The sequence below is a fragment of the Hippocampus bargibanti genome, linkage group LG03 (assembly GCF_051943395.1).
Source record: "Hippocampus bargibanti isolate YZ-2025 linkage group LG03, ASM5194339v1, whole genome shotgun sequence".
In the NCBI taxonomy this organism is placed as follows: domain Eukaryota; kingdom Metazoa; phylum Chordata; class Actinopteri; order Syngnathiformes; family Syngnathidae; genus Hippocampus; species Hippocampus bargibanti.
The window spans coordinates 15832960-15849130 of record NC_142736.1 but is presented as its reverse complement, the minus strand read 5'-3'; the positions used below and the strand labels follow the sequence as shown (position 1 = coordinate 15849130).

General features: G+C 43.2%; 1 protein-coding gene across 2 annotated transcripts in view; it reads left to right on the top strand.

Annotated features, from left to right (window-relative positions):
* Positions 1 to 4329: 4329 nt before the first annotated feature.
* LOC148900466 (leucine-rich repeat-containing protein 4C-like) overlaps positions 4330 to 16171 on the top strand; it is an 82238-nt gene continuing 70396 nt past the window's right edge. For both annotated transcript variants that reach the window (XM_088992226.1, XM_088992228.1), the window contains exon 1: positions 4330 to 4690. The gene's annotated coding sequence lies outside the window, so the exon portion shown is untranslated. The remainder of the gene's footprint in view (positions 4691 to 16171) is intronic.

Here is a 16171-nt window from a genome sequence, read left to right as displayed (position 1 = left end):
ACAGGTGAAGTTGACGGTGGGCCGGGGGCGGCTGGCGTCTTGTCAAACCGATTGAAAAAGCGGTTGAGTTCATCTGCCCAGTCCTTGTCTTTTTCGTTCAATGTCACTGGGCTTTTGTGGCCTGAGATGTTTTTCAGGCCCTTCCAGACACCAGCGACATTGCTGGCTTGCAGCTGCTCCTCCATTTTCATCCTGTAGGCCTTCTTCCCCTCTCTGATCTTCCTCCTCAGTTGGATCTGCACGGCCTTCAGTTCCTCTCTGTTGCCCGACACAAAAGCCCTTTTCTTCTCCTTCAGGAGGACTTTTATGTCGGGATTAATCCATGGTTTGTTGTTGGCAAAACACCGCACAGTCCTGGTGGGTACGGTGTTTTGTTCACAAAAGTTTACGTAGTCTGTGATGGTGTTGGTGAGTGAGTCAATGTCTTCCCCATGAATCTCAGTAAAGAGCTCCCACCTGGTTGAATCAAAACAGTCCCGCAGAGCTTCTTCAGCTTCTGTGGACCATCTTTTGATCGTGCGGGTCACAGCTGGTTGCCTCTGGACAAGGGGTTTGTACACAGGCTGGAGATAAACCATATTGTGGTCTGCTCTTCCGAGAGGGGGGAGGGGGGAGGGTTTGTATGCATCCTTGGCGTTTGAATAAAATAGGTCCAATATGTTATTGTCTCTGGTGGCACAAGTTACATACTGTGTGAATGTTGGGAGGGAGAATTTCAGGGAAATGTGATTGAAGTCCCCTGAGATGATAAACAAGGCGTTGGGGGACTGGGTTTGCAGCTTGTTTACAACAGATATGAGGGCATCGGAGGCAGCGCCGCCATTTGCCGTAGGGGGAATGTACGTCGTCACGGCTATGACGTGTGAGAATTCCCGTGGCAGGTAATGCGGCCGAAGGCTAACGGCTAGCAGCTCGATGTCCCGAGTGCAATGTTTTTCCTTCACCGTGATGTGCCCAGGATTGCACCATTTGTCATTCACAAATACAGCAATCCCCCCTCCTTTCTGCTTACCGCTGCCTTCATTTCTGTCCGCTCGTACGAGTTGGAAGCCCTCCAACTCTGCGTGGGCGTCCGGAGTGATTGCCGAAAGCCATGTCTCCGTGACGAGTAGCAAGCTGGCTTCCCGGTACTCCCTCTGATGTCGCGTTAGCGCCGCCAGCTCGTCCATTTTATTTGGGAGCGATCTCACGTTCCCCATGATGACGGACGGGAGAACGTGTCGGTATTTCCTCGTTCTTTTGCGGCGATCTTTCCCGGCCCGACATCCTCGTTTCCTCCTCTTCAATTCATCGGGGATGTCTGGTGCGGCGGCCGCTAGTCCGCTATTAGCCCGCCACGCTAGTAGCTGGTCTCGACTGTAAACAATGGGATTCCGCGTGCGCATGGATTCCCCGTTCACAGGAGCGATGAAAAAGTAAAAAATAACGGCGATGAGCAAAAGAAAAGATGCCCATCTCCTCTCCGTAGGTTTATGGAGCGAGATCAGGCAAAACAAAAACGGAAAAGTAAAGAAGTGAAAAAGTAGACAAGAAAGGGAAAGAGCTGCTGTGGAGGCAGCCACACAGGGGGGCGCCATCTTGAAGAAAGGTATTCTGATTCTGATTCTGATATAACGAGACTTTACTGTATATATATATATATATATATATATATATGTATGTAACGTATATTTGTCATGATCTGGTTGGCGACCAACGGGGGGCGCTGTCGGCCCCGCCTGCACCTGCACAGGTGCTGGTCATCCCGATCAGATTGGCGACCAGCGGGTAGCGACGTCAGCCCTGCCGGCAGCCTCGCAGGTGCTGGTCGTTATAATCAATGACACTTAAAAGGACACCTGGCACGATCATCCGGTGCCGATTCATTGTTTGTTTGCTGCTTGGTTGCAGCATGCATCGTGTACGTGTTTGTTTAACCTTGGCGGGCTTTTACTTTTGGTCTTCTTTTGCTACTTTGTATTTTTTCCATTCAGATCATTTTGATGTTTTACATTTTGTTCCTGATGACTTTATTTTAATACAATTTGTCAAACAACCTCCTGCTCCCTCCTGCCTGCTTTTTGGGATCCGAACCCGCCATCACCACCTCGCAAAACTTGACAGAATGAATCGGCCAACCATCGGATCCCGCAGGTACATCGGACCCGTCTCATTTCCACCCTGTGCCTGGCAATGCTACGTCCACGTTAGCGCAAGCATCGTCGCGTTTGAATTGCGTCACTCGACGAGCCGCAACGTCCACGTAAACGTCCGGCCGAGACCTCCTTCCAGGTGGCCGTCCAGGGTGACACTGGGTGACTGGCATTGCACGCCCACGTCCAGCCACGCTGTCGTCGTGCATGACGAATTGAGTCTCATCCACGACGAGCCGTGCAACGTCCGCGTCAACGTCAGTCCGAGACCCCACTCACCGCTGGATCCCGGAGCGGCTCTGGACTGGTCTCGTTCCCCCGGAGCCGGGCAGTTCACGCCCACGTCGGCGTCCGGCCGAGACCTGGTCCCATACGGCCATACGGGGTGCCATTCTGCGCCTTGCAGTTCGACGTCCACGCAGAGCCATGCGCCGTCGCGTGAACGTGCGAGAGGGATCGCACTCACGCCCACGACGATCCGTGCCGCGTCTTCGTCCACCCCAGGCCGAGTCCCGTTCCCATCAGGCCGCCGTCCGTCGTGTGCTGGAGAGGCAGCGGTTGCCCTCTCCACCGACCGTTCCCTGGCGAGTGGACCTTTTGGGAGACTGTTGGGACTTCTGGAAGCAGCCCCTTGAAGGGGGGGTACTGTCATGATCTGGTTGGCGACCAACGGGGGGCGCTGTCGGCCCCGCCTGCACCTGCACAGGTGCTGGTCGTCCCGATCAGATTGGCGACCAGCGGGTAGCGACGTCAGCCCTGCCGGCAGCCTCGCAGGTGCTGGTCGTTATAATCAATGACACTTAAAAGGACACCTGGCACGATCATCCGGTGCCGATTCATTGTTTGTTTGCTGCTTGGTTGCAGCATGCATCATGTACGTGTTTGTTTAACCTTGGCGGGCTTTTACTTTTGGTCTTCTTTTGCTACTTTGTATTTTTTCCATTCAGATCATTTTGATGTTTTACATTTTGTTCCTGCTGACTTTATTTTAATACAATTTGTCAAACAACCTCCTGCTCCCTCCTGCCTGCTTTTTGGGATCCGAACCCGCCATCACCACCTCGCAAAACGTGACAATATTATAATGACTTTTATTTGTTAATCTTTATTAAAAATTTATATTGGAGTAATCCAAAAAAGCAGCTATAGATCAAGTTGCACAACACTACTTTAATAATACAGTAGATACAAGGATTAGCGGCATTTCTTGAACAGGGAACAAACTGTATTGTAGCCTATCGAAATACATTTCGTAACCTTTCCAACCTGCTGAATTCATGAATCAATCCATGGATGCCGTTTGGATGAGAGGTTTTGAGACTAACGCCTGTAGGTGGCAACCATACCTTATAAAGTGCTCGAACACAGACGCGCGCACTCTCACGCACATGCGCGAACACAGTCTCGATGCGTTAACGCCATTGATCCCTGATAATTGACGACCGCGGTGTGATTTAAATTGGCAGATGGACGCGTAGGCAAAGTGATCCAAGTCAAAGAGGTGCCTAGGCGCTCACTTCCAGTTTGCTTCAGTGGCTCACACGACTCCCTGCGCGCTGCCAAAACCCGAAAAACCGTGCACATGATTGTGCGCACAAGCACCCCGAGTCAACGATCGGTGGGGGGAAGCCGGTGGTGGAAGCTGCTTCGCTTGCGTCGCACGAATGTTGCTGCCATCAATTCGTACCTGCGGAATTATTACTAATCGCTGCGCTTAAACGATCAATACAGCGAATTGCTTTAGGGGTTTAGGGCAAAGCCAGGCAGGCGATTCTGTACGTTCTATTTTATTAAAAATACCGTTTTTCATCCGTTGTGCAGTTTTTAAAGCAGCATATACATTTATCCTGTCCCAGACATGTGATGCTCGCAGTGGCCTGGCTATCTTAAACGTTGTATTCAATAGGTGCTTCGAGTTTTCCTCCCAGTCCTTCTCCCATAAACGCCTTCAACAGTTAACTGTCTCGTTTATCTGCACCTATAAAGTGGAGGGTGATTGTGAAGGAAACCGGTCAAAACCCAAATACCCCAATTTTGCTTTATGTGAATGTGGATTTGCGCATGTAGGGTCGTCATATTTTCCACCAACGAGGAATTAGCATGTGAAAGTCAGTTTTGGGCTTCACTGGTTTGGGTAACAAGGGCGCCATCACAGCCCCCCCCCCACATCATCATCATCACCATCATCATGAGAAACTCTGCAGGATTTCCACCCTTCTCAGTCCTGAACGGAATATCTTCAAGTCTTGGTCCCGCTGATCGTGCTGGTTGCTGGTCCATCGACGGGATCGTTGCCATCCATGGAAACGGTTGACGAGCATCTCACATCCACGCAACTCTTTTTTCGACTCTTTGGCATTTTTCGCAGGCGAGCGTTGTGACTTGTGATCGAGAGCGAGACTCTGACTGCAGCAGTCTTCAAAAAAAAAAAAAAAAAAAAAACTCAGCTCACATGGAGATTGGCGCTTCGCTCGCTCTGCAATTCTTCCATTACGGGAACCAGGGCCCTGCTATTTTTTTCTTCAACGCTCCCAGTTTGTATTCACTCGATAAAATGCGTAAGTATTTGATTGCATTCATTCTAATTCATCCCGCGTCCGATGTGATATACATGGATCGTGTCATATCTCAATTGCAATGCGGAAAACGGGGCACTTGAGGCGAATACTTCAATGCTTAAACATGTACAATTATTTTGTTAATGCCTTGCTCAGTGTATTTCCATACCCGTGCGGTTTTTATATCTGCCGCATCCACTGATGTGTTTCTGTGAGTGCTTGTGGATGTATCCCATTCAGATGTATAGACGATGTTCGATGTAGATAAACACAGATTGGAATCGGCGCGGAGTGGTCTGTGCAACAAATTGCTGGTTTGAGCGCCTGCTGGAGGTAGTGTGGATGAGTGAGAGTCCCTGTTGCCAGCGGGACATCACTGCTCGGAGAGACGTACGTCATATGGCAATTCAAATTCGGTTCAGGTATTCTCAGTATACACGTTTGACGCACAAAGAGAGCACAGGGAATGGGCCAGACGCTGAAGGCTTTCTGAAACTGGAGTGTGGCATCTTATAAAAGCCTAAAACTCAAGATGGATTTTATACACAGGCAAACAGTATGCCAATACCCCCAGCCCTTCCTCCAATGTATCCTGTTGTCTGTCCCAGCAAGCCTCAATTGTAGTGGTTCAACTCAAGCAAGAATGAAGCTCCCATCTCGTATTTAACACTGTGACACAAGGTGGTTGTTTGAAATATCCACTTTGACTGACCAATCTGTTTATAATAAACTAAAAAAAAAAAAAAAACTCATCGGCGTTGCAGGTGCTAAAAAATGTAAACACTGAAAATACTTGGCTAAAGCTTTGTGTTAAGCAGCTGTGGGAGGAATAAGCATCACATAAAAAACAGCACAATTTTGTCCTTAAATCGCTTTCAAAATCCACGGTCCAAGTATAATGTACAGAGAACAATGGGCACGCCACATGCTTTGCATATTTATAAAATGCAGGACCTTCAGAGTTTATGATGGTTTCATTACTACGGCGGCAACCTAAAACCAAATGAATATGCAAATCAGATCGTGGTGTAGTCTATTACGAACCTATGGTAACACAATAGTCCACTCATGAAAATATATGAAAAAATATTTGTCTGAGAAACTCCTTCACACTATAAATATCAAAAAAATAAATTACGTGCAAACACATTCTGCTGCTGCTATCTGTTACATTCAATGTACAGTAATTAAATATGTTCCGGCACCTCATGCAGCCAATCACATTAACATTTCCCCAATGATGCCACCATAGAGAGAAATTAAGATCATTGACACACTGATGACACATCATCAGGGGAAACTGTGGCTTTTGTGTCTTGGATTGACTGCACCATGCAAGTAAATGTTTCCATTGCTCGTGCAGATACGTACACCAAGCCCATTATATTTGCTGATTACCGGTTTTTCCGTTGTATGAGGCGCACCCAAAAGCCTTCAGTTTCTTCAAAATATGACTCTGCGCCTTATACGCAGATGTGCCTTATATGTGAAGTAATATTGAGCCACAACATGCATTGCGACTGCTGATAGCTGTCGAAGAAGTAGTGCGTAACCCCAGCCTTTACTGTAGTGACTTATAATGTGCAGGGCCCTATATTTGGAAAACTTGTATATTTTTCTATATTCTATTTAGAAAAAGTTTTCATTCATTGGGGGTGCGCCTTATACCCTGCAAAATACGGTATTAGATTTTAGTCTGTCAATGTTATCCCAATCACTCTTCACCATCTCAAACACGAAAACAACAGGTCAAATTGTACCAATCTCGAGATATGCACATTTGAGATGGCTCATTGGTCTTTATAAAAAAACAAACGTTGAAGCAACCTGAAAATATTCAGTCAGTACATTCAACAACTCAAACAACATTTTAATCAGTGATACAAGTAAATATAATTTGACATCTTAATATTGACACAAAGAAATAATGTGTTTTGATGTATGTATGTCTTTATTATTATTATTACTATTTTTAGTAGTATGATTACTATCTTCTCTTCCTTTCGCCTTTTCCCTTCAGGGGTCGCCACAGCGAATCATTGTCCTCAATCTTCAGAGGTTTGATTCACATTTTTATTTTGGCCTTGCTTTTACGTTGGATGCTCTTCCTGACACAACCCTCTGTATTTGGCCTAATAAGACACTGGCTTGTGTAACCTTGTGGCTGCAGAACAAGCAACTCGATGAAAAGGTTTCTTCAGCCGTCTGTACTGCATTGAAGGTGTCGGACGTTTCACTTCTTATCCAAGAAACTTTGTCAGCAAACTAAAGTCTTACTGGTAGTTTAGGCCCTGTATATATCCCTACTGTCCAGACATGGCGGTGCCGGACTCTGCTATGATATGTCCCTGCTCTCAGGTTGGGGGGAGCAGAATACTACTCTCTGCAGCCCCACTGATAGTTCCTATTGTCTGACTAACGACTGGCCTGATTGCCCCACTTCGACCGGTATCAGTCAGGCCAGTCGTTAGTCAGGCCAATAGGAACTATCAGTGAGGCTGCACTAACAGTGACGTGCAGTCAGGGGAGGCAGGTGAAGCTGTGCCTCACCTGTCATCATGGAAATATCAAATGACAAAATAAATTAAACAGTTATATTTATTTAGTGATTTGTACTATAACATTCTTTTCCATTTAACTTCACCATTTTTGGATTTTTTTTTCAAAATCGATGAATTTTCACATTTACCGTTCAAATACTAAGTGGAGATAAGCGGTGAGGCAGCAGCCGGCTGAGCCTCACCATGGATTGCGCAATCACTATGCTTATTGTGTTGGCTTGCTCTGCAGTGAGACCGCATTGCTGTCCCTCTACATATCGCTATTAAAGTGTTCAAAAGCTTTTAGTATATGAACTAAATGTCTACAGTTTAGCTGGTGTATATAATGTCCAGTCACTGTACATTATAAACACTGTACTACAGTGTTTATCTTATTTTATTTTTATCAAAACCGTGTGCATTGCTGAGGCACACAGTTCTCCTACCTCATGACAGGGGGCGCTGGTGATTAGAGATTGTTCTTGCAACTCCTCGGCTGCAGAATAATAGAATTAGTGACAGCAAGCTACAGTAAACAGTTAGCAAGTTACGTGCAACCATCCAGTCATTTTTTCGTGTTGCTTGGCCTTATTTTCAGAATGGTGGATTACATATCTAAATTGAAAGAATTTTCTAAACTGGACTTTCAATCTAAGCAGGAGATAATAATTAAAGGAAGCCCAACACCGGACTGTATAGCTCACAAACGGTGAGGGATGAATGTAAATCTCCTGGACAGCTTCTCAGCTTTTTGGCCAAGAAGGATCTCATTGAAACTATTCCTGAAGCGAAAAAGTTGATCCAGTTCGTGCTCACTGTTCCAGCTACTACAGCATCAGTGGAGCAGTCATTCTCAGCACGAAAGACTGAAAACATACAGTCGGAACAGGACTGATACAGGACGACTATCTTTACTGGCAGTGATCTCCATTGAGACAGAGAGACTTGGACATCTTTTATAAGTAAAGGTAATACAATAATAACATTTTTTAAATCTTTTTTTTTATGCTACAGTTTGTATACCGTATATAAAGAATGCAGACATGACATTTTAAGCAAAACACGTTAACTGTTGCCAATCAAATGGTGAATAAGCTACTCTGTGGAGTTTATATGTTTGTAAATCTGACTGTGATGACGTCAGTGCCTCACCAGCCATGAACCTCACCGCACGTCACTGATATATAATTGTCTGGCAACCTGTTCAGGGTGTACCCTTCTACAGGGATAACCTCTAGCCCCCCGGCTATCGAGAGGGAAATAACGGGCCTCTGATTATGTGTGTGTGCGCGTGTGTGTGTGTGTGTGTGTGTGTGTGTGTGTGTGTGTGTGTGTGTGCGCGTGTGTGCGCGTGTGTGCGTGTGTGTGTGTCTCTAGAGGTGGTCGTTTTAAGGTGGAACTTTTGGATTGAGCTGTACTAATCTTCTTAGCTCGTGCAGGTTTACGCCAATGTTGTAGTTTGTGAGTGGTTGTGAGTCATGTTGAGGCATTTGAGTTAGGACGTCTACATCCTGCTCTGATAATAACTTTTCCACTTCTGTCTTAATGATCATCTTTCCTACGTTTATTAAAACTGTTCTGGGCCCATCATAGAAGGTTTACAGTGTTACCTTGGCTTACGAACTTCATTGGTTCCCAGACAGAGCGTGTAAGGCGAAAAATGTGTATCCCAAAAATTAATTTCCCATAGAAAACCATTAAAATGAGAATAATGATCCCTTGTAGGTGCTTTCTCTGAAATAATTTTATTTAGTTCCTCATCAATTGTGTTCTGTTTAGCTGGGTTGATAGCTTTTTGCAACAAGTGTACAGATGGCTTGTGCGGGTTGTTTGTGGAGCCTGATTGATGGGATATTTTAACCTTGCAGTCTACACTCTGCCTTTGAACTATCAAAGTTGAAACTCTCTCACTGTCGTCTGCCTGTCTCTTTAATGTTTAAACCACCTCCCCTCACTGCTGCATTATTGACCAATCACATGGCTTTAACCGAAGACTGGGGACGGGAAATAGAGGACAAAAAAAGTCGGCAGCCGTTTTCTTTTTGGAGAACACTTCACTCTCTCTCTGTCTGTAAACCCCACCCCCCTCACTGCTGCGTTCTTGACCAATCACGTGGCATTAACCGAAGACTGGGGCCGGGGAATAGAAGACAAAAACAGTCGGCTGCCATTTTCTTGTTCGGAGAACATTGTGGCGCTCCGTGTGTATCCCGAAAAATAGTTTGTATGCCAAGGTAAAATTTTCATAAATTTAACGTTCGTAAACCGAAAGGTTCGTAAGCCAAGGGGTTCGTAAACCGAAGTATCACTGTATTTGGATTGGTTACCACGGCAGAAGAAAGGCAATCGAAAAGAGGATTCAATTTTGGCATTTACCTACAGTATATTTGTGAAGGGATCAAATAGCTGCTCAGCTCTACCAGAAGCTTTCACCATGGGAAACAAGGTCCTGGTCAAAAATATTTCTTTAATGCAAGGCAAGCATGTAGTCAACCACCTCAGTGAACAGTGACTAATTTAGTATCCAAGGCGATTTGTTCTCCAGTTTTGTTCCTGCGCAACCTGCTAAGAAGAAAGGCAAATCAATGTGTCTAATTGCAGCTTGATGGGAGACAGTTCTTTGTTGGCTCTCTCTGGTGACAAGCTGCCATTTTAAACTTCGGCATTTTGTGGTGAAATCAACAACAGAGTAAAGCTCTATTTACAGTATTTATTTCCAGATGATGTTCTCTGACTACTGTTCTGTCACCACCCGATGAAAGCACGTGGTGCAATCATCCGACATTATTTTTTGAAGATTGGCAAATTGTAGTCGACACATATTAGCGGCACATGCAACACAACAGTCAGCCTTTTATTAATGTCATAGATTTCTTATTCGAACCACAGGAAATTAAAAACATGAGTGTACTAGCTGCACCCAACCCTTTATTTCACAACATTAAGCATGGTGTGATGCTAATCACTGAGCAATTTCAAGGACCACTGGTACTGCGGAAAAACGAAGTGTTTGCCTTTAGTTTCTCAAATAACGTGCAAGGTGAATTATGAGTCTTAATTATTGCTACCTTGCATTGATGCGGTTTCCATGAAGCATGGCTAATTGACACTGTAGCACAAACACTCATAGATTAGAATTACTGAAGAGCAAAAATAAAAATATGTTATTCCATTTTGTGTACTGTGACTGTATTTTAGATAAGATAAGAAAATGTATGTCTTATGTGATTTTGTAGAGACAGACGCTCCACAACTCACAAACGAGATACGTTCAGAACGGACGTTCGTAAGGTGAATTTGTTCTGAATTTTTTTCTGTGCTATATTTTGCATGGATTGTATGTTTAAGGCTTATCTAAGTATGTTTAAGGTTTATATACGTCTGTTTAAGGCTTGTATAAGTAACCTGTATTGGTTTGTACTGAACAATAAAACATCATAAAATATATGCTTTATAAAGATATGTACATTTACAACTGGAGAGAATACTACATATGTTACTACAAAAATGTTTGTATGTACTGTTGTTTGTAACTCCAATGTTTATAAGTAGGGGAGTGTCTGTACAATTTTATATAGGCAGTGACGTGCGGTGAGGTTCATGGCTGGTGAGGCATTGACGTCATCACAGTCAGATTTTCAAACGTATGAACTCCACAGAGTAGTTTATTCACCATTTGATTGGCAACAGTTAACGTGTTTTGTTTAAAATATCATGTCAGCATTCTTTATATACTGTATACAAAGTGGAGCATAGAAAAAAAAGAATTAAAAAAACATTATTATCGTGTTACCTTTACTTATCAATGAAGATCACTGCCAGTGAAGAAAGTCGTCCTCGATCAGTCCTGTTCTGATTGTATGTTTTCAGTCTTTTGTGCTGAGAATGACTGCTCCACTAATGTTGTAGTAGCTGGAACAGTGAGCACGATCTGGAGCAACGTTGTCGCTTCAGGAATAGTTTCAATGAGATCCTTCTTGGCCAAAAAGCTCAGAAGCTGTCCAGGAGATTTACATTCATCCCTCACCGTTTGTGAGCTATACAGTACGGTGTTGGTCTTCCTTGAATTATTATCTCCTGCTTCGATTGAAAGTCCAGTTTAGAAAATTCTTTCAATTTAGATTTGTAATCCACCATTCACTACACCAGGTAAAAATGTCCTGGGACCCAGTCATTTTTATTTCATGCATCCACTTCATGGAATAAAATTGAGTTAATTCTACAAACCATTTATCCTGTGTAGTACATCTTCGTTCGAGCACCTTTTCCACAATTAACGTGTCCAAAATATGTACATCTGAACTTTTAAGAAAAGAGAACAATTTTAGAGTGGGAAAAGTGTACATATGGTGATGTGGAAGTTTTCAAATATAACCAATGACAGTCAAACACAATTCTTATTGCGAGTAAGTGCACTCCAACCACCATCTGTCTTTCACCTCAAATAAAGTTCAAACGGCCTAGTATGTGCTTTTCCAGATATTTTTTTAGTCATCTAGCAGAAACATGGGGGGTTTGTGCTAGCACTGATAGATATTTTGAACTTCTTTCACCTTGACTAGGACCCAAGTTCCAGTTTAAGACAAACGGCCGCATAGCACCACCACGATACTTCTTTCTCGGTCTGACGTTCTTTTGATGATGAGCAGTTTAATGTCTGTTCCAAACTTGTCTTTCAGAACTGCAGTCCAACAGTTCAATATTGATTTCATCAATCCACAACTCATTTTTCAGGTGTATTTTGGAGAAATGTAAGCACAATTGCATGTGCAGACTTAATATATGAAGGAAATGGGAGATTGTTTCATGTCCCAAACATACAATATTTTGCAGCTCGTTCAATTATCCTGTCGGCCTCTTGACATACTCTCTGACCAGTTTTCTTCTTGTTTTATAATCACTTTTGAAGTGATGCCCCATTTTTGGATAATTCTTTTGTTCTGTATGCTTCTCCTGACTGACACATTTGAACAACGAGATGTCTCTGCTGCCGTGGAAGCTCTCTCTGGACCATGCATTTCACTACACAAAATGTCAGAGGAGACAGACTAGCATATTTGGTGTCAGGTGTACACTGGCTGACTTGAGTTGGAATTTGATCGGGTCATTCTACAGAGATTCCAAGTGTTCCTTGTTTGTGCTTATTTTATTAGGGCAGTCACCATGTGTTCCGCTGAAAGGTGAAGACTATCTTTCTGCTGAAGGCAGAACAACCTATGCAGTAGATTAATTTGAAGTTTGCAAGTTAGTACAACAGCTTGTGATTGGCTGACCTGAGATTTGGATTCTACCAACTAACCAAACCTGATGTTTGTTGACGTCATTGTATCTTTCTCCCTTTCTCCCTTTTACAGATGTAGCACTGCGGTTGGCTGAACAGCAGTTGTAAAAAGTCACTAATCATCGTTTCCGTAGCGGCGAATACATGACACACACATTTGACAAGTACCACAAATACAAAAATAGGATGAATAGTATTTAACAGAAGCAGAAACGTTGAAGCTAAGCCATGCCATGCTATACTTGGCAATAAAGATGATTCTGATTCTGATTCTGATTCTAAACCAGTGCTAATCTATCTTAAATGTAGTCACGAAACAGCAGAATAAGTGACTCATACTCCAGTCCAATTTTCACACGGATATCGCTGGAGCCGATTACGTTACAATGGAGAGTACCCAACAATGAAGAGCAAATTATACAGTGTCTCGGCACAAAATAGAATACACAGCCTCACAGTGTACAATCCAGAACCGGAAATGAATTCATACGTTGTCTAATCTATTACTCAACAAGGCCTATAATACATTGTGAATGTTCAAAGTATCAGCTATGTTATTTATTTGTTGTAAAACTAGGGGAGAGTTTTGATTTTGAGTCAAAATTGGATCTCATTTTAATACTTTTCAGTCCACTCAGCTTTCCTAGACAACTGTAAAAACCGACATTTTTTTGTAATGTGTCATTTTGTAAGATATAACGACATCATTCTATATTAAGATGAGTAGCCGCTGCGCCAGGCACAGTACTGGTGCTGAGGATGCTTTCCACCACACTTTTGTAGTAGCTACTCAAGGCACAGCTACCTGGTCTGTCATGTTGCATATTTGGCAAGTAGTATATCTGCACCTTCTTAAAACATGAAGAGTTTTGGTTCCAGGTGAAGGCCTCAATACGGTAATTGTAGTTAGAGACCACTTCCACTGGTGCTCCTCAGATTTTCAGTGATCGTTTTCTTCCTTAAGTTGGTACCAGTCTATCAGTCAACCTCCTCTTTGTACTGAAACTCATCGTTTGTGAATTATCCCACTATCGCTGTAGCATCACATACGTCACTTTTGACAAATTGGGAGTTTCACAGTCATAGGTCAGCAATGTCAAAAGAAGGGGTTTCACCATACAGCTTTGGGGGGGTTGCCAGTGCTGAGGGTGATGGAGAAGTATAATGTGGTGTGAATCCTGAAGGCCTGTTTTCTGTTGGTCAAGAAGCACAGAACCTAGTTCCCCAGTGATGAACTATGTTTTCATTGAGTTATATGAGATGAAGGTTTTGAAAGTGAAAGAGAAATTCAACTGGAGCAGACAGATATTGGTGATTTTGATTTCCAGGTGGGGAAAGTTCATTAGATGACATCATTAGTTCTGCCGTTCTTCCTCTATGTGCAGTGGTGAACGGGTCCACAGTGATGGGGTATTTAATATGCCATATATCAGTTTAAAATCTGATCCATGGGTTATAGGTAAAAGTAATGATAGAACAAATTTAGAAAACACTTCCCACCTATCCAGCTCTGCTTGCTTTTTTATTTATTTTTTTACATAACAAACACCTAAGCAAGGATGTTTCCTTATTGAAATTCACCACTGGTCCCCACTTCCAACAAAATCTATGTATTATTCATGTCATGATTTTTTTCAGCAAAGGGTTATAATGATGTCTTTGTGTTTATGCATTTTTATATTGAACTATTTTTGTCATATGTATTAATAATACTATTTTGTATTAATTACTGTACAGATGTGCACTGTCAGGAGTGATAAAACTCCTTTATGAGGCACAATAAGTAACTAAAAATCAGGACATTTTATGAGATATGTTCTGAAGTTGCTGAAGAAAATACACTTCAGTGCTTGTGCTGTGTTTGCCCCAAGGTGCATACATTTGGCCAAGAGCCTTTCGATACTCACTCCCCTTTCTGTTTGAAAGCTGTGAGCTAGCAGTTAGCTCGATGCTAACTGCTATTCAGCAGCCCAGTATAGTCTATCTATTGCACTGCACTATCAATGCAGGGAAGTGGTGCTTGTGCATATTATCTTCATTGCAGGTATGATCGGTGATAATTCAGACGTGGAAGCGTCTCACTGCTTTATGACAGGGATTCTCAAATTTCAGGTTTGCGGTGGGTGTGCTTGTAGGTTTGTTTAATATCACCCTAAAAATGTATTATATTTAAGGAATTTTGCTTTAATTCTTTGAAAAAAAGCATACATTATTCCCCATTTGTTTGATTAATATGTCTTGAGTATGCATGCCTCTCAGAGGACAAGATTTCAATCAACCCGTCAACAACCAAAAATAGCCCTTCTGCCATCCACAATTGATGGTGGGTGTCAGCATTTTCTTGGGGGGTAGTTTTAATACGGAACTTGGTTTTGTCTCATCTGTTTCTTTTGTCATATTGGCCTTCTTCTTTTTTCTCTGTCATATTAGAATTGATGATGGGAGTGGTGATAGTTTATGTCTGTGGTGGTGTCTGGATAGCAGAAAGTGGAAAAGCGCCCAGTCCCTCCAGGCATGTGTGTTTTAAGTTATAAAGACGGGCATGCATTTGTGCATGAAGCTGTAGAGTGTGTCTGGGTGACATAGATAAGTGAGTGGGATGCAGTTTGAGATTAGTTTGACTTGAAGCCAGCTCTTCTTTGATGGACAATTACTTGAACCTCTCGACCTGTGCTTCCAAAAGGCATGTGTATGTGTCAGGTGGAAAGACACAAGATATACTCTAAATCAACGGACAGTTAGGACGGCGGAAAAAATCATTGGCACCGCCCTACCCACTCTCGAGGACTTGCACACTGCAAGAATCCAAACTAGGGCGCGGAAAATCCTACTGGACCCTCCGCACCCTGCCCACCACCTTTTCCAGCTACTCCCCTCAGGCAGGCGCTACCGATCCATGCGCACCAAATCCAGCAGACATTTAAACAGCTTCTTCCCCCAAGCCATTAACTCTTTGAACTCTTTCAACAGTAGCCAAAATGGAACTGTATAGTGCCACTTAGCAGTTTTTTTTGACAACGATACTAGTGCAGCGTGTTCTACCGGAAACAAATTCCTTGTGTGTCCTACATACTTGGCAATAAAGATGATTCTTATTCTGATTCTGATTCTGATCAGGGGTGCTCACACTTTTTTAGCATACGAGCTACTTATAAAAACAATCAAGTCAAAATGATCTACCCACTCCAAAAATGCAAAACATAATTATTTTCAAATTATTAAGGATTCTTTCTGTGTACAATGTATGCTGATGTACCTTGCATAACTGAATAAGCCAATATTACACAACACACACAATAACTACATATATCAGAATCAGAATCAGAATCATCTTTATTGCCAAGTATGTAGAACACACAAGGAATTTGTTTCCAGTAGTACATGCTGCACTAGTATCGTTGTCAAAAAAACTGCTAAGTGGCACTATACAGTTCCATTTTGGCTACTGTTGAAAGAGTTCAAAGAGTTAATGGCTTGGGGGAAGAAGCTGTTTAAATGTCTGCTGGATTTGGTGCGCATGGATCGGTAGCGCCTGCCTGAGGGGAGTAGCTGGAAAAGGTGGTGAGCAGGGTGCGGAGGGTCCAGTAGGATTTTCCGCGCCCTAGTTTGGAATCTTGCAGTGTGCAAGTCCTCGAGAGTGGGTAGGGCGGTGCCAATGAT